This window comes from Amblyomma americanum, chromosome 8 (genome assembly GCF_052857255.1).
Source record: "Amblyomma americanum isolate KBUSLIRL-KWMA chromosome 8, ASM5285725v1, whole genome shotgun sequence".
NCBI classification, from domain to species: domain Eukaryota; kingdom Metazoa; phylum Arthropoda; class Arachnida; order Ixodida; family Ixodidae; genus Amblyomma; species Amblyomma americanum.
Genome location: NC_135504.1, coordinates 155,779,388 through 155,798,762, shown reverse-complemented (window position 1 = coordinate 155,798,762; position 19,375 = coordinate 155,779,388). Strand labels below are relative to the sequence as shown.

At 48.8% G+C, this 19,375-nt stretch overlaps 1 long non-coding RNA gene across 1 annotated transcript; it reads left to right on the top strand.

Annotated features, from left to right (window-relative positions):
* The first annotated feature begins 12,877 nt into the window (after window positions 1-12,877).
* Window positions 12,878-16,063, top strand: LOC144100738 (uncharacterized). The gene is made up of 3 exons (XR_013307826.1): window positions 12,878-13,597; window positions 13,716-13,843; window positions 14,360-16,063. It is a non-coding gene; the product is annotated as an uncharacterized LOC144100738 (long non-coding RNA).
* The last annotated feature ends 3,312 nt before the right edge of the window (window positions 16,064-19,375 follow it).

The following is a 19,375-nucleotide window of genomic DNA, read 5'->3' as shown; positions in this document are numbered from 1 at the left end:
CAGTATAGCGGCTCTGCCGTAGGTACCGTGGGAAAGGGTGGTCGCGTTTGTGCTTTTTGTGTATTTGATTGCAACCTCTCCTTCCCAAATATTTAACACTACCCTTTCCCAAATCTGTGATTAGTTTTCGGAATCCTTATTTTCCTTTTCCTAACCACTGATTGGTGAGGTGAGTCGCTTGTAAATTTATTGGTTGCTGTCCCCGCTAACGGCGGAGACAGAAAGTTTAAAAACAAGCGCTCTGGTTTGAACGAGGGCTGAATTCGTCGGATCAACGGTTTAGTCATGTTGTAAATAGTTTTCTCCTTGCTTTGTTTCTTCTTGTTTTATTTATGTTGTAAATAAATAGTTGACGTTCTCCTTTCTTCGAAAAACGTGAATGCTTGCGAGTTAGAACCACCGGGCCATCAAGAAACCCCGATTTCATCACCAACAAGGTGTTTCCTCTCATCATCACCTGAAGGAGGAAACTCAACTCTCTTTCGCTTTGCTCATGTATTTTTCTATGTACGTCGCCCCCCCCCCCTTTATGTAATACCCTGTGAAAGGTCATTAAGGGTTTAAATAAATTATGATTGTTAAGTGGAAGCCCACAGGGCCGATGGGACCCCCCCCCCTCCCCCCACACCTGTTACCAGGAGCAGTCATGCCCTGAAGAAATCGAGGAATGTACGTCGAGGCGTGACGCCCGCGTTTAGGGTGAGCTACGGCACTAATCCTTTCGGCTCTGGCGCCCAGTCAACCTTGTCCCGCTGAAGACATTCCTTTGCTGTCAACGGAGACGGCAATTCCGATGCGTGGCAATCAGTCGAATGCGCGAGCAGCGAGCTGCGTACGCGGAGTCACGCGCCCTGCACGTTCCAGGAAGAGCGGGGTCCACTGGGCTCGGACCGGCGAGCCCTGGGCTCCGCCCACTAGTACATACGATACAATTGCTTTGCTATTGGTTCAAATCGGGCGAGAGCTGGCTTACTAAAGCTCCGCCCAATTATCTAAGGGGTTAAAACCCGCTGCAAAGAATGACTTAAGACGAGCGCGCCAAGTCTCAAGCTCGGCCGTTTGTAACAGCCTTGTTTATCAGCATTTTCTTTAAACTGCCTTGTCATCACTACCTTGTATTTCAATGCCGCCTTTAATAAATAAGTTTTGCTTAAGAAGTTGGAATTGCTGCCCCAACCGGCAACGTGTCGCCGGACGAGCGGACGAAGACCCGAAGTGCTCTTCGTACCGCTAACCGCCGTACCCATCAGTAGGAGGGCACGAAAGTTTAACTATGATTATAACTGGTAAATACAGCTTCTTAGCTCACGAACATGAACATTGTTATTAGCTGCAAATAAAATTCACAGCTAACAATTTCCCACCAGCTCTTGGTAGGTGCCATTACTCCAATTTAGCTTTTCGCTTTCTTACGGTAAAATGTGGCGGAAAAACTTTACAAGCAAGATTTTGCCCCGCATTGGAACATTAGACCACTCCGATCAATATATTCCCAGCGGTATCTTACAATATTCTATCATTGCCTCGCAATTTCTGTGCAATACACGCACAATTCATATTATATCGTAGCCTGAACGACTCATTGCGAGCGCGTGAAAAACATTAAAGGGAAGATTTATCTACGCATTGGAAGATCACACCATCACGATGAATACATTCATAGCAGTATCTTACAATATCGCTTCATTTTCTGCCAATTTGTGTGAAAATCACACACCATTCATTTTAATTATAACGCAGCCTAACGGATCGATGTGAGCACTGGGAAACTTTAAGACAGATTTCGCTGCGCACTGGAAGATTAGACCCCACCATGAAAATATTCATAGCGATATCGTATAATACGGCATCATTGCCCCACAATATCTGCCGAAACCACACACCATTCATTTTATATCAAAGCCTTAACGACCCGATATGAACACGGAAATACTTGAAACAAAGATTTAGATATACACCGGAAGATTAATCCAACACGATGTATATATTCATACCGGTGTCTTACAATATTCCATCATCGCCCCAGAATTTCTGCCGGAAGCATATACAATTATCGCAGCCTGAACGACTCGGTTGAGACATGGGAAAAAACATAAAAGCAAGATTTTGATACGCACAGGCACGCACCACCCCCATGAACATAAACATAGCAATTTCTTACAATATCTGACCATTGTCCCAGAATTTCTGTCAAAAGCAAACACCATTTATTTTATAACGCAGTATCACCGGCTCGATATGAGCACGGGAAAACTTTAAAAGAAATATTTCGCTGCGCAGTTGAAGATAAGACCGCCAAGATGAATATATTCATGGCGGTATCTTACAATACTGCACGCACCATTGTTCCACCTTCCAGGAAGAGGAACCCTCCAAAACCTTGAAATTCCAAAACCTTGTATGTATATTGCGGAGATTGGTCCACATGCCTCTCAAAAAATAAAGAAGCTAACAGCAATAGTTAGAAAGCTAACTATGCAATAATGGTTCACCAGCCTACCAGATTGCACGTTTCAGCTGCATTGCCCACCTTACAATTGCATGCCAAAAAAAGCGCTCACCTAAAACAAAACGTCAATTTTTAAAACTTGTAGGACACTATAGGAGAAACGCTCGGCTTTTAAAGACGCTTACATCGAGTGCAGTTTTAGTGGAGAAAAACTATCACAACAGAAATTGTAACGATTTTTTGTCAGTTGCCATAAAAACAGCGCGTGATTCTGCTGACAAAAATGAATTCTATACGCATATATGCGTAAGGAGGTACACTTTGCATAATTAATGAGTTTTACTGCCACAGGACAACAGTGGGTATAAAAGACAACATGCAGGAAACAAAAGTAATGTTCTACAGTCTTGCAAGAAAACAGCAGTGCACAATCAGTAGCGAGGTGCTGGAAGTGGTAAGCGAATACTTCTACTTAGTGCAGGCAGGTACCGCTGACCCGAATTATGATAGAGAAATAACTAGATGAAAAAGAACGGGGTAGAGTGCATATGGTAGGTTCTCTCAGATCATGAATGGCAGTTTATCAATCGTCCTTAAGAGAAAACTATACCACAGCTGCATCTCACAGGTACCCGCACATGGGGCAGAAACCTCCGCGCCAACCATCACGGTTCAGCTCAAGTTAAGTACAGCGCAGCGAGCTATGCAAAACTGAACTGATAGGTGTAACGTTAAGAGGCAAAAACAAGCATAATGGGTGAGGGAACAAACGCGAGTTATTGACATGCTTGTCGAAATCAAGGGGAAGAAATGGGCTTGGGTGGGCATGTAATGCGAATGCAAGATAACCGCTGGTCCTTAAGGGTAAGGTAGTTAATTCCAAGAGAAGGGAAGCGTCGCAGGGGGCGGTAGCAGGTTAGGTGGAGGGATGATATTGAGAAGATTGTGGGGATACGGGGGCCAGAAAGAGGGTTAATTCGAGAAGGTCAATTGGAGAAAAACGGGAGAGGCCATTGTCCTGCAGTGGACGAAGTTGGCTGATGAATCTATGGCTGACGACATTTTATATATATAGAAGACGTACAAAATATAACAACTGATGAAATATAAAATTTCATCAGCTACTAATAAATTATTAAACTGTTTTTTGAACGAACGTTTTGAAGTACCGAAATCTATCCATTGTCGGACAGAGTGATCGGTTCATATGCCAACTTATTCGGTGACATCATGAAGGGAAACCGTGGCATCCGGTTTTTCCCAACAGATGAGCAGTTCCTCTTTCGCAGGATGTCGTGTTTATTTGTTGTCGTCTTTTGCTGACTTCCTTAAGGAGATGAAAAAAACATTCCAGTAGTGACAACCCTGTCGAAACTGCAAGATAGAAAATAGAGTCCACTGTACTTAAGCGAAACCCACATAGTGGTGTAGACTTCAATTAGAGAATCAACAGACTTTGTAGCAAACTGAGCCAGCAATGAGGTTACAAAGGAGAGCTAGAGAAATGAATGCTGAGGACTAAACACTCATATGGTTGCTAATGAGTAACAATTCCCTAATTGGAATTTACTCCACAGTAGTGGTTTCTCCTACTTAAAATGCACAAAGTGCGTGCTTGTTAAGTTACAGGTGTGAAGTTCTGGCGCAAGCGTAGTGTGTTGGAAATGTGGCCAGTACTAGACTGGACAGAAGTGATCGAAAGAGAGCCCATGCTTTGCAAGTGTAAAGAGAATTCCCAGCTACTTCGCACAGAGCCTCACAATTGCTGGCGCAAGGTTAGGCCGCGTAGTATTGGGCTTCTTGAGTGAGAGACCTGATGCTGCAAGAGAGCGGCTGAATTTTCGCTTTTTCGATTGGGATGTCAGAGCATGTCTACTGTTCCAGAGAGAGAAGAGATGCGCATTCAATTGGGGGTGCCCCATTGTACGCTGCATTATTTAGTGTACTTGGTGTTACTTGTGATCATCGAAGAAGTCAGTTCTTTAAGCGCTTTAAAAGGACGTTCGTTGACATGGGACGGAATCTGCGATAGGGATAAAGAAGCCGTTGGACAGTGGCGACAATTAACTTTTGGAAGAGTTTCGCTGGTTTTCATGAGAAAGTGGACGCTGCAAGAATTTTCCGCTAGGTTTCGCCAAAGTGGTTCTTGTGAGTGCGTGTCTATGCGAGATCAGGATTACTGTCTCTTATAACGGAACTGCTGGTTGGCGTGCACTATTTAGAGTGGACGAGGATGAAATGAGGTTCTGAAGACAGATTTATTCATGAAACCTGCCGGCTGGGCTAGATTATCCCCAGGCTTGGTTGTAGCCGTTGATAGTTTACGGCGCCTCAATTTTGTGGTAACCACAGCAGCATTCAGAAAGCCGTACGTATTCATCAACCAAATGGTATGGTTGCAGTTTACGCTGCACGTGACGATGTTATGATTTGGTGTCTAGAGTATTGAGGTGTGTGATGTCCGCATTAATAGCTGAGATGGCTTTAAGGTCAATGTAGCAGTCATGGTGGGCGGAGTGCAGCATGAGGACGAATGTAGCGCAGCCACAATTGAAAAACCGCGATGTCGGGAGCGTACAGAGAGGGAAGTGAAGCTGACGTGGCGAGGAATAGTCCAAGTAGCTTTGGTTTCCTGCGGGAAGCCAACATCTGATAGGGACTGGTCTGTGGCAGCGAAAAGTTGTAGGGTAGCGCGTTTGCGAGCGACCCGACGACTTTTCCGTGCACACATACGGAGTCGGGAGCATGGACCATGTTGGCGATTTGTGGAATTAGCCTCAAACGGAACTGCAATCATGCCGAAGTTTGGAGAGTTGTGGCTTCTGGCGGCGGGCGTTTGCGCTGAATTTGGTGACACATGTCTGCAAAATTCAGGACTTGAGTGAGCTGCGGTTGCATCAGCACTTATTCACGCGCAAATGTGATGATTCGCTCGGTGAGGGCATTAACGGCAGCGGCTCACGTTGTGCTTTTATGGTTTTTTGTATTCTAGAAGTTGAGGAAATCTTGCCACCCATGTCTCTTGCAGATGGCCACCGAGGTCTGTCTGTGGTGTCTTTTGAGGTTAGGACACTGAGGGGCTAGTGTGCGGTGGGGTCTGGTTTGTTCCACGACGTGGGCTTGATATGGATGCTAGTCTACAGAGGCTGACGACTCTTGCGTGAGGCGATGAAGCCGTTTGTCGTAGACTATTCGCTGGGCTGACCGGAGAGCCCGTAGGCTGGTCTTGATGCTGATAGCAATAGCGCTGCATGGTGAGTGATTTCTGGTGTGTATTGCCAGGTGATGCCGGTAGCGGGCTTTTTAGAGCAATAGTGCTTTCAGTGGTGAAACAAAAGGCTAACGGTATTTACTACAAAAGTGTGAAACGACTGGTCACAGGCCCACCGGTCCTCTGCGCGCCTTGGAGACCTTGTGTGAGGAAGACTTCAAGGCAGTCTTCGCAGAAACGCGGCGAATAGCAGCGACCTTGTGGGTGCGCTTATCGGCCTTCAGATCTGCGGGGCACGTGAAATCGTGCACTTTGGTTTCCTCCGCCCTGAAAACAGTGGATGTCACACTGGTGGGGTGTAGATGTCGGAGACTGTTGTGAAGGAAGCGAAAAGCCTCTTTTTATGGGCGCACACCTGCACAATGGCCGATAAAAAGGAAAGGTTAGATACAATAACCCGGAGTGGTGATTCGGGTCATCATTGAGCCGAAAAGGCATTAGGTGGGTAATCGGGACCCCGGGAATGCCTACAATGTGCTAGATGATGTGACGATGCAGCGAGCGAGAAGTGAGGAGTCAGGTAGCAATTTGATCTGGCATGCCACCACAGAATCCGGAAGGTCGGGCGGAAGGCCATGGATGACACTTCGCAGTGCGCCAGAGTCCTGCGCAACGTAAACGCCAACTAGGGCGGTTTTCGCTGGCGAAGTCGATTGTTTCCGTGCTTATTATGTCTGCAAGGCGCGACATGTCCGTGTTTGCATTTGCAAGCACCAAAATCTAGTCGCCGCTAAAAGTAATTCAGAATCGGTCCATCAGAAATAAGTAGTAGTAGTAGTAAAGACTTTTATTCGACCATAATTTATAGGCCGAGCATGTCGACCCAGGCGGTCGACATGCTCGGCCTATAAATTATGGTCGAATAAAAGTCTTTACTACTACTACTACTTATTTCTGATGGACCGATTCTGAATTACTTTTAGCGGCGACTAGATTTTGGTGCTTGCAAATGCAAACACGGACATGTCGCGCCTTGCAGACGGCAAGGCCAGCAGCGCGGAGAAGTGTGTCGACCATCAGCCATTGTGGCATGCTCGCGACGCGCATTTTCGCTCCAAACGGAGAGCAATTGTTTTGGGCTTCGCATGGCGGTTCATTGGCTGAACGGCAATCCAAGTGGAATCCGTTAAGTTTGTGGCTAGGGTCACGGCGGCATGTCCGTTCCTCTCCACAACCGAAGCGCAGCAGTAAAGGGGCCCGTTGCAGCGGATGACACCGGGCCCACCACGCAATCGCTCGACGCAAGGGGGCGGCGCAGTAGTGTTGGTACCGCGCTGCCGCGGTTCACTCAGAAGTCACGTGCAGCCTCTCGCAGTGTGGTGGTGCTTCAGCACTGACGATAAGTTCCGCAGAATGGAGGTTTTGCGTCTCGGCATTCCATTGTTGCGGTCGCAAAGAAAGCTTGTTCCCAGAAAGTTTGTACAGAGCGTCGCGACTATACCAGACCATGTCACCGTCGAAAGCGCTGTCAACAAGGTGGCCGCCATGCCTCAGCCGCAGCTGCAGTTCCTGCAGGCCTTTAAGCAGGCTTCGTGCTTGTGAACTTTTATTGTGAATTTTCCCTCTGAATAACTCCGTTGATGGAATCTCGTGCTCAAAAAAATATTGCCGCGAATATTTGCGGTATTTGTTCGTTCTTCAAATCTGCCGCCACACCACTTTATCGCTTTGCGACGCAAGACGCGCCTAGATTTATCTCGATTCATCGCAGCCAGGCAGAGCTGATTCTACGTTGTTCCGGAATGTTCTAGTAACTTTGCATGCTTCATCTCGAAAGTTCGCTATCAGCTTTAAATTGAGCACTGCCGACAGCGGCGGGTATTCTGTTCGACGACCGCCGACCACGCTTGTCGCTTCGCCGCCGCCGAGCGATTGTCCATTTTGGGTGCAAGTCAGCACAATAAACAGTTTTCTTTTAGAAGACCATTTTGTCCGTCTTCATCGCGGCTTCGACTGCCGTCACCACTACGTGACATCTGGTGGAGGTTCTGGATGTCCTTCCATGTTCTGGATGCCCCCTTCAAGTCGTGACGCCACGCCTCTGCGCTTCTCACCCTAGCACGAGCCAGCATCTCAGCGAGCCAGCCGACGTCTCTAGGGAGAGGAGCCTGTGTTCGCGACCCTGCCGGACCGCACCAGACAGCAAAAGGACGTTGCTACAAGCACCACAACTTCGCTAAAGATGTCGCCCCCGATCATACTGGAGCAGCTGCGGGTGCCGCCAAATTTTCATGCATTCGTAAGCGAAGACCCCGAAGAATGGCCATCCAATATGAGCGCGTGCCATCGTTCAACAACTGGGATGATGCGGCGAAACTCCGGCACGTCTTTTTCGCACTGGAGGGCTCAGCACGCACGTGATATGAAGGCCACGAGTCTTCCCTAACGACATAGGAGCTATCCAACAAGGAACTCTTGAAGGTATTCACCAGTGTCGTGAGGAAAGAAAGAGCTGAACGACTCCTCGAATCCAGGATCCAGCTTCCGAATCAGCCCGTCCGTGGTTACGTAGAAGAAATGAAGCGCCTCTTACGGCGCGCCGACCCCGGTATGACTGAGGATGAGAAAGTTCAGTTCTTAATGCGCGGCTTAAAGGAACAACTCTTTGGCAGCCTCGTCCGCCAGCCGCAAAAAACAGTCGACGAATTCATGCAAGAAGCCTCCACAATCGAAAAGACCCTCGACGTTCGGGCGCAGCAGTACAACCGCCCTACCTCTGTCTGTGCAATGTGTCCGGGCACGACGACCACCACCAGCGACAACTTGCGGGAAGTGATCCGCGAATTCGTCCGCGAGGAGCTACGCCGATTACTGCCATCCTCCCCACAGCCACAAGCAGCGACTCTGTTGAATGTGGTACGGGAAGAAGTGCAACAGGCACTTGGCACCCCGACGGCCACAGAACCCCAGGCCATGACGTACGCCGCTGCACTAAGGACAGCTCAGCCCCAACGACAACCCCTACGACCTCCCCGAGATGAGCCACTCGTTCCACAACGCCGCCTCCCAGCCCCATCCCGCCCAGCCTATGACCGACGCTCAAGCCTCAGGAAATGCGACGCCTGGAGGACTTCCCACAACCAGCCGTTGTGCTTGCATTGCGGTGAGGCCGGCCATATTCTTCGTCAATGCCCGTGCCGACGTATCGGCCTTCGAGGATTTGCCTTTAACGCCCCATGACCACGCTTCGAACAACGTCCGCAGGAAATCGACGAGTACCTGCGTCGAGAAGAGTACAAGCCGAACCGCTTTTCGCGCTCACCATCGCCGTCAACCTCGCGCTTTGCGTCGCCACGCCGCAGCTACGCAGACGCGGTATGAGGAAGGTCTCCCAGCTCCCGTAGGCGAAACTAAAGGCAGCAACCTCTGGAGGTGAGGTTGTTCACGAGCGAAGCGCCGAAGATCCTCCACCGACCACGCCCCATGAAGACGCTGCACCCGTGACGCCGCTTGAAGAACCTACTCTCGCTGCACCGACGCCGCACAAAATGACAACCCCGACCACGACGCAAACTTCCTTCGAAACGACGACGCCACCCAGAAAAATTTCCACCACACGCCCCACCCGCGACTCGCGTACGCGACGGATCCCTGACCAGACGCCGAGAGCGACATGCAATGCAAGAGCCAGGACCTCCCACTTAGAAGTGACTATCGACGGCCGGGAAGTTACCGGTCTAGTCGACACAAGAGCCGATTACTCGGTGATGAATGGAACATTCGCTGCGCAGCTGAGAAAAGTCACAACGGCCCACAAATTCGCACCGCAGGGAGCCACCTCTTTACACTATCAGGACGATGCACAGCGCGAGTAACTGTCAAGGGACATACCTATCCTGCGACTTTTGTTGTGCCACCGCAATGCTCCTGCGAAGGGATCTTGGGTATGGATTTCCTTAATGAGCATCAGGCGATCATCGACCTGCGATCCAAGCTGATCACGCTTTTGACGGATGAAGCCATCGCTTCGATGAAAACTCGGGAATATTGCGTTGCCCTGAGTGTCCTGAAGGAAGAAGTGAGCGTCCCACCCGATCAAGCGTTATCGTGACCGTAGGCACCACGAAAGCCAATAATGCTGAAGCCATCACCGAGGGGAACATGTAGTTGCATCTAGACAGAGAAATCAGCATCGCAAGAGGCATCGCACATTTCCGCAATGAACAGGCCAAAGTACTGCTGACTAACTTCAGCGAAGAATACCGGCACATTAACAGAGGAACGACGATTGCTTTTTTGAACGAAATATCCGACGTACGAGACTCATTCGCCCTCTTCGACCCCTCCGAAGAAGATCCGCCTGACCAAGAGAACTTGCCCACTTTCGACATCAACCCTGCCTTGCACCGGAACAGACAAGACCTGATCCGGAATCTGCTTCAAAGCTACAGTGAGTGTTTTTCGACATTGCCGAAAGTGCGACAAATGCCAATTGCCAAGCATCGCATTATAACGGACCAACACGTCCGACATCTCCGTCAAAGCCCCTACCGTGTGTTACCGCGAGAACGACCAGCCATCTGGGATCAAGTCGAAGAAATGCTTTGCGATGACGTCATCCACCCTTCAAACAGCCCCTGGGGGGCACCGGTTATTCTAGTGAGAAAGAAAGACGGCGCACTTCGATTCTGCGTGGATTACCGCCGCTTGAACAACATAGCAAATAAGGACGTCTACCCCCTCCCCCGCGTCGACGACACACTGGACCGCTTCTGCAATGCCAAATATTTCTCATCGATGGAAATCAAGAGCGGCTACTGGCAAATTGAGGTCGACGAAAGAGATCGCGAGAAGACAACATTCATCACTCCGGATGGGCTGGCTGTTTGAGTTCAAGGTGATGTCATATGGTCTCTGTTCCGAACTAGCGACGTTTCAGCGAGTAATGGATACAGTGCTGGCAGGCCAGAAGTGGCAAATTTGTCTCGTATATTTAGATGACGTCGTTGTCTTCGCCTCGAACTTTGAAGAGCACCTCAAAAGACTTTGAATAGTACTAGACGCAATCAATTCGTCTGGCCTAACCTTAAAATCAGAGAAATGCCACTTTGCCTACGAAGAGCTGCTGTTTCTAGGCCACATCGTTAGCAAGGAGGGAGTACGTCCAGACTGCAGAAAACAGCTGCTTTTGAACAGTTTCCACCGCCAGCCGATAAGAAAGCAGACGTGCCGTTTAAATGGGAAGCGCTGCAAGCAGAAGCCATCAACGAACTTCAGCGTCGTTTACAGTCCCCACTGATCCTTGCGCATTTTTATGAAAACGCCGATACTGAAGTTCATACCGACGCAACCAGCGTGGGCCTAGGCGCCATCCTGGTTCAAAAAAGCGACAGGCTGGAGAAAGTCATCGCATACGCTAGCCGTTCCCTTTCCAAGGTCGAGGCTAACTATTCGACAATTGCGAAGGAGTACCTTGCCATCATCTGGGCTACGTCGAAATTCCGCCCCTACCTCTACGGACGACCGTTGAAGTTGGTCAGCGACCACCACGCGCTGTGCTGGCTTGCCAATTTGGAGGACCCCTCTGGCTGACTCGCTCGATGAAGTCTGCGTCTCCAGGAGTTTGACGTCACCGTCATTTACAAGTCCGGACGCAAGCACTCTGACGCCGATTGCCTCTCACGAGCCCCTGTAGATACACCGCCGCCCGACGACGATGAGGACGCCTTCCCGGGACCCATCAACCCCAGCTCTTTTGCTCAGCAGCAACGCTCGAACCCCAACCTAAAAGGCCTATTCGAGTACCTGGAAGGCAAGCTTTCTTCACCCTCTGCTTTATTCAAGCGAGGACTGTCTTCCTTCTGTGTGCAAAATGAGGTCCTTGTGGAGAAGAACTTTACAGCGAGCAAAACAGCCTACCTCCTTGTCGTACCTGCTTGTCTCCGCGAAGAAGTTCTACTGGCTGCACACGACGAGCCGACAGCTGGACATCTCGGGTTTACTCGCACCCTCCGCCGCATTCAAGACAAGTACTACTGGCCCAGACTGTCTGCCGATGTCGCACACTATGTGAAAACCTGCCGAGATTGTCAGAGACGAAAGACCCCTCCCACACGACCAGCAAGATTTCTGAACCCCATTGAACCTCCCTCAAGGCCCTTTCAGCAGATCGGCATGGATTTGCTTGGCCCTTTTCCAACGTCAACATCTGGTAATAAGTGGATAATCAAAGCGACCGATTACCTGACCCGCTACGCCGAGGCGAAAGCCCTACCGAACGGAACAGCAGCAGAAGTCGCCATATTTTTCGTGGAGTGCATTGTTCTTCGACATGGAGCCCCCGAGGTGCTCATTACGGACAGAGGAACAGCATTTACGGCGGAAATAACGCAAGCCATCCTGCGTTACAGCCATACCAGCCACCGGAGGACCACTGCATACAATCATCGCCGATATGCTCGCTATGTATGTCGATGCCGAACACAAAACCTGGGATGTCATCCAGCCTTACGTCGTCTTCGCCTAAAACACCGCAGTGCAGGAGACCACCCAGATGACACCTTTTAGGCTCATCCATGGCAGGGAGGACGAGAGCGCGTTAGACTCTACAGAAGAAGAGAACGTCGACATTGCCGCCTACCATCAACGCACAGAAGAAGATGAGCACCTTAAATATTATTGGAACAGGCAAATTTGTTGCTCTCGGCACCTTGAAGTATCACTGACGAGGCTGCGCTGCCGCATCCCCCCCTCTAAATTTCTATTTACACAAGTCGGGTTTGGCGCTCTCTCCCCTTTGTGCATTTTGCCGTGAGCCTGAATCCATTGAACATTTTTGGCTGTATTGTCGCCGATTCAACTCTCTGAGAAAAACGTTGCTGGAGGAGCCCTTGCAGCATCTTGGCCTTAGTTTGAGCAGCCCGCTCTTGCTATCATTTGGCGCCCCCACGTTTGGGTTCAGCCACAGATCTGTTTGTACCGCTGTTCTAAATCTCTTGATAGAATCTCACCGACAGCCTTGCTAAGTGTTCCAACCTTTTCTTTTCTATCAATTATTACATTTTGACTAAATCGTTAATATTTAATCCCTCTCTTTATTATTATTCTTAAAATTTTAAAATCAAAAAACACTCATCCCTTTTCTGTTCATGACAAAAAATTCACCGGTGTTGCGCTCCCACGTGCTTTTCCTTTTTGTTAACTGTGTTCAGGGGCGCGATTACGGATCAGTCTCAATCGAAATTGTCTCAAAAAGTATATCATTTGGCTCTCTCCTATTGGTCGGCGGCCATTTTGATTTTTTTCGTCACTGACTGACGTCGTAAATGGCGCAGAAGTGGTGACGTTGGCCATCTAATTATGCGAGCAGATTGAGACGATTTTTTGAGACTGGAAAAAGTAGTATCAACACGTTTGAGACAGAAAATGGCGGCTGTTTACATCGTCGTATACGCGGGTGACCGCGCGAGCAACGGTGTCGGAGGGTGCATGAATACGACTTTGACGCGCGGGAGAGTTATTTCGAGGAGACTGCGCAGTGTCTGTGCGACGAACTCGCCGTTGAACTGGGAGGTGCGCGGGTGAGTGCGCTGTCAGTGGAGCGGCAGTGCTGTGCGCGCTGCGCTTCGCCTCCGGTGGGTTTCAAGGCGCCGTTGGAAATGAAGAAAACGTCGGCGCAGCCCAACCGACTGTGAACAAGCCTTTGCGGCGGGCAGCGGAGACCAATGTCAACGTTGGGTAACAGAAGGGGGGTGTTCGCTTTCCGAGGAGACCCGAGGAGAAGGCGGCGGCGAAGGAGGGCGTCCTTTGCCTAAACGTTCGCTGCGGCAGCATCTCCGGCATCGTCGGGTGTGTCGATTGGGCACTCATCACTATCAAGGAGTCTGGGGGCAGTGCTGCGAACGAGCCGCAAGCGGTACTACGCTGCGGACGTAATAGTGAGTATACCTCGGCTACTGTTTTTGACCGCATGAGTTCAAGTGCTACAAGTGCATGAGCTACAAGTGCGGGCCTCGGCAGCGAGAGTGAGTACGGGCTGTGCTTGTTTTTTCTCAGATCTGTGGCGCGAACATGTGCATCCTGGCCGTGGACTCGCGCTGACCCGGATCCTTCCGCGACGCGTTTGTCTGGCGGCATTCCGAGGCGGAGGAAGGCCTGCTGGACGACGGTGATTTTTTTTCTGGGTAAGCAGTAAAATAGCCGTGTCACCCGTCGGGCGAACTCAGTCACATCTATTGAGCTCCAGCACTATGCATTTGGCCGGATCTGCTAAAGCTACAAGAATCAGTCTGGACAGTTACACAAATGCAGACACTTTACAGTATGATACAATGTATTGCCACCCTTTCCTTTTGTTAAATATAATTGCAGCAGAAACACAGGACACATATTACATTGTTGAAATGCATAGCCTTTCCTGTTGAAGAAACCAAAGCAAAATGCACCTGACAGCGCTTGTGTTTTGTAGGCAATCATAGCGCATCATTTATATGAATATGGTGGTAAAAGACTGACCTTACAGTAGTGCTCACTTATACATCTAAATCCTGCATGTATGTATGCTCTTGAATGTCATATTCAGCAAAGCCTGGATGTGGGCTACTTGGCGTGAGTCTTCTACTGTATAGCAGAGTGTCCTGTAATGCTGTTGAGATCACTGAGAAAGGACATGCTTAGCCGCATCATTTTTTGTTATGCAGGAGACTATGTCTACCCACTGGAGCCATGGCTGCCTGCACCAGTTGCATGACATTACAGACCTGACTCAGCAGAAGGCCTGTACAACACGCCACATGCTTTCACACAATTTGTGGCTGAGCGCTGTATTGGTGTGCCGAAGAGCTGCTTCCGTTGCTTTCAAGGGCACCGGATGCACCAGTGCCAGTGGAAGTGGACAGTGCGCATCATCACCGCACGTGCTGCACTTCACAGCCTCTGTTTGGATGTGCCCATATCAGCCGAGGGTGCAGGCGACACTGCCTCTGACCCAGATAACAACGGGCCACCTCTAAATGGTGGCTGCCTCGTACAGACGGGATCCCTCCTCACCTGCCTCCTGAGAAGAGCATGCGGTGCTGTACTTTTGGCCTCTCTAGGACGACCCGTCTCCAGAGGAAGGCGTACCGAGGGATGGTGCAGCGGCAGTTGCGATGGAAAATCTAGCGTCCAGAGACGACTCACCATGCTGGCATAGAGAGTCATATCAGGCACTCTTCCCCTGTTGCCACTGTCATTTCCTTGTGTCATTGCACAACACACATCTGCAAGTGTGTGAGCAATTGTGTGATGTGGTTGTGCCCTTGGCCAACCTGTGTGCAGCGAGAAGCCAGCAGTGACAAACAAGTGCCCCCCACCGGCTGCCACTTCATTTCCAGTGTGTTTGCTAGTATATCTTCCAGTCCCTCAGCAGCGTGTTGCACAGTCTCTTCCTGAAGACGGAAAAGGTGTTGAAGCAGCTCGCCCAATTTCTGAAAAGCATCATTTTGAACTCTCTTTTGTCAATGCTTATGTCAGCCCACCTGCCCCTTCTCTGCTGTCTCCTTCCAGCTTGGTGGAGTGCCTGTGGTCATTACCTGTGTTACGAACATGCATGAACCAAACGTGTAGTGCTGGAATAAGGCATGAAATATTTGTGATGCTTGTTGGAATCAAAAAGCTGTTTTTTATTGCATCATACATTCAGTAAGCGCGTTTATTTTTTTAGGCACAGCATTTGACACGAGTGTTTCTATTGCAGAAAAGGCAGTGTACATACAAGCATAGTTTACCTTGATGTACAATTACCGTATGGCATTTCTGAGTGCAGTTAAGAAAAAAAATCTGAAAAATTGAGTTCAAAGTGCATGTTTTCTTTCATACAGAGGCTACCTGTACAATAAATATGGCATAGTACAGTGTACATGATGCATTTTCCAGACTACAAAACATTTTGGCACATATAAGTAGTGTAAATACCAAAGCTAAGCTTTTAGCATAATGGTGTGTGGCTAGGGGTTTCGCTCTGTGCTAAATGCTGTACCTACTGCAAGGAAACTGCTGTACAACAATGCATAATAAAGATTGTAAGGTGCAGTGGCTCCAATGACTGCTGAATGACTAGAACATCACTGATAGACAAAGATGTGTAAACATCACAGACACATCATCAAGGAGATGGTGTGTGATTGGAGGTTAGTTTACAATCACAAATCATGCAACACCGTTACTGGAAATGCTCTACAGCTCTAAGATTATACATGCAGCTCCATTGTGGGAAATTTTGAGCACTCGGTTATTGCCCCATAACTGACACCTAGCTTGGTTTGCGTAACACAGGGCTATGAAGTCTTGTCCATGATGACACGAGACGGTGACAATGCCGAATGGCCGGACAAGCTCCTTGTGCTATCATATAATATGTGTGATAAGTGCAACTGCTGTCCAGCTACTTTTCGCCTAGGTATTTATTGTCCTAGTCATTTTCAACTGGCTGTTCCCTTTCAAACTGGAGTGGCCTGTATACAGGGTGTCTCAGATATGATGGACCATAATTAAAAAAAAAAAAAGTGGTTTTCCGACCTGAAAGGAAGTGCATGTTAGAAGCTATGCAAAGTATTTAAAGCCCTTCAAACACTGCCCTCACCAAACTCAGTTATACCAACATCACTCCGCCTGCTGAGCAAAATACAATATTACACATCACTGCCCTGTCCTACCTACCTCACTGCCCTGGATCATATGCAATTCAAGCGCTGTGTACCAGCAAACATGAACAAACTTGCTCAACTTTCTGCCCAGTTGCAATTAGCCTCTATACAAGCAAACTACTTCTTTCCAGGTTGACCCTGGATCTACTACATGATCAGTAAATAACGTTAATGGAACAAGCTCGTTCTCTCCTCGGTGACAATAGCAAAGTTATCAAGTCAAGTGCTTCCTTTCTCTCTAAACAAAGTGGAGCATAAACATCACAATTTCTGCATTTTGCACAGGAAAAAAAAGAAACTACGGCAACAACTGAACATAAACCGAACGGAGCTACAAAAATACAAACGGAACATCAAGTGCTTAGCCCGATGTGGGCGGCAACACTTGGTTACGAGGCAGAAGAGTGCTGCCACAGAGGCAGGCCGTGTCGGCTCTCATTTCCCGCACCGAGATTGCAAGCTATCAGCAGCTGCACCTGTCTGTCGGCAGTTGCTTCTATGTGATGATTCATGGTTTTCTGGTATTTTCTAAAGAAAATAAACAGAACCACACGTCACTCGGCGATCGATAGGCGCCGACCGAGAACACAGACTAAAGTTGTCTTCGTCGATTTTCGAGCCGAGCGCTGCTTGTAAGTTGATCTCGGCAGGCCCGTAGCATTCACTGCCTTCAATCAGATTTTTCTGCGCACTTAAGACATCCGCAAAGTACCTTGATTTTAGACGACACGCGAAAAAACAGGAACTACCCATGGAATCAGCTGTTTTTTTGCAGGCCGCCATGTTCACGTTATGCCACTGCCAGCGCGCCCTCATGGCAAGAGAAGTTAACCTGCAGCAAATTTAATTGCAAAACTGAGAATACTTCTAATTTTCCCTCATGTTGTTGAGATTGCAACACAGTTTACTACCAAAATAAAACATTACTTGTTTTCTTCATTGCGTTTTTGTTCATTTTCAGACTAACATGTTCACGCTATACCGCTGACAGCACACCTTCGCGGCAAAAAAAGTGACTGAACAGCAAACTTAATTGTAAAAAATGAAAACACTGGTTATTTTGCTTGGTGCTATTGGGTTTGAAATACAGTTACTTAGCAAAATAAAACATTACTCGTTTTTATTCACTGCGTTTTTACTGCAAAACATTAGTCTACGGTCCCTTGTCGTGCGATTAGTGGTTTCGGGGCGGAGCCCACCGCCTCCTTGCTCCGCATTGGCCAATTCGGCGGTCGGCATTTCTCGGTGTCGTCATTTTGACGTCACTGTCTCAATATTGAGACAGTTTTTTGAGACTGATCCGTAATCGCGCCCCAGGTGAATAGCCACCCGATTCTTGGCCGATCCCCCAGTGTGGGTATGTGCCATCTTTTGATAGGCTAACAGCAACAACAAGAAGAAGCTCGAAGGCTTGCCCGATTATGCATCAAAGATCAGCAGTGGTCCGACGCCAGACGCTACAATCTACGAAGACGCAACGCGGAATACAAGCCAGGAGACCAAGTCTAGGTGTGGACGCCCATTCGCCGTTCTGGATTGAGTGAAAATCTTTTGCGCCGCTACTTCGGCCCGTACAAGGTTCTTCGTCGGCTAGGTGAACTGGATTATGAAGTCATCCCTGACGCAATGACTGCATCCCAGCGACACCGCCTACGACCAGAAGTTGTCCATGTAGTCCGTCTGAAGCCGTATTATGCGCGCTAAAGGCCGCTTCATTTCTATGCCCTATCTTCGCGAGATGCGTTTTTCCTCTTACTAGTCGCATTATTTGTTTTAATGCATCGGGTCGATGCTTCTTTGAGTGAAACATATTGACTAGCGCAAACACAGACAGGGGGCCAAGAGTAAGAGACAGGACACACGCTAGAATCCTTAGCTTCTTTGAGAGGGGAGTAATGCCGCGAATATTTGCAGTATTTGTTCACTTTTCTAATCTGCCGCACACCACTTTATCGCTTTGTTTGCGACGCAAGACGTGCCTAGATTTATCTTGATTGATCGCAGCCAGGCAGTGCTGATTCTACGTTGTTCCGAAATGTTCTAGTAACTTTGCACGCTTTATCTCGAAAGTTCGCTATCAGCTTTAAATTGGGCACGGCCGACAGCGGCGGACATTCTGTTCGACGACCGCCGAGCACGCTTGTCGCTTCCCGGCGCCGAGTGATTCAGTCTATTTTGAATGCAAGTCAGCCTAATAATGTTTTCTTTTAGAAGACCATTTTGTCTGTCTTCATCTCTGCTTCGACTGCCGTCACCACTACGTGACAATATGCTGACAGCTTTTACCCGCTGCGTAAAGGTGCATTCAATTATTTCAGTTAAGTGGCGGGGGGGGGGGGGGGGGTGGAGAGGTTGCGCTGGTTGTTGGCATGATTACAGCGGGTGCACTTGAGTTGTCACTGGGTAGGTAAGTTGGCAAAGTCGCAGTAGGGTCCGAGTATACCACCTCTTGATAAGTATGCCAAGAAGCACCTTGGCAATTCACTCAAAGGGCAAGGATGCGCACGCTTAACTAGTCGCAATCATCCCTTCGGTAAAGGCACTGCGGTGCACATTTTGCTCACCGCAACAAAAGACAAATAAGTTAGTCTTTCTACCAGCCACGACGTTGATAACATGCAGCACGTTGTACGGCCAGAAAGTGTAGCAGGAAACTAGTGAAGATATAGAGCTCTACTACAGACGTAGGCACATTTACTGCACTGCCTGTTATAAACGTATTCCCCCACTCACTCTGGCAATTTCATGCAACATATTAGCCATAAGGTCAGCAGATGCAGCACGAAGGAGAATGTGCTAGCATTTCTCAAGTCAAGCAGGATTGATTTGCAGCTGTGGTTCTTTTTGTTCAGCGTTCTCAAACTATTTTTCCCATCAGAAAATACAACTAAGACCAGGCATATGGCCTACGTGCTTCTTTACCACGAAGGCGCTGGGCAGGTGTTCGCAGAGTGTGTTCTCCTGGAGCCCACTGGTCCGATGCGCAACATCAAAGGCAAAGAACGAAAAGAGAGGGACGAAGACAAATCG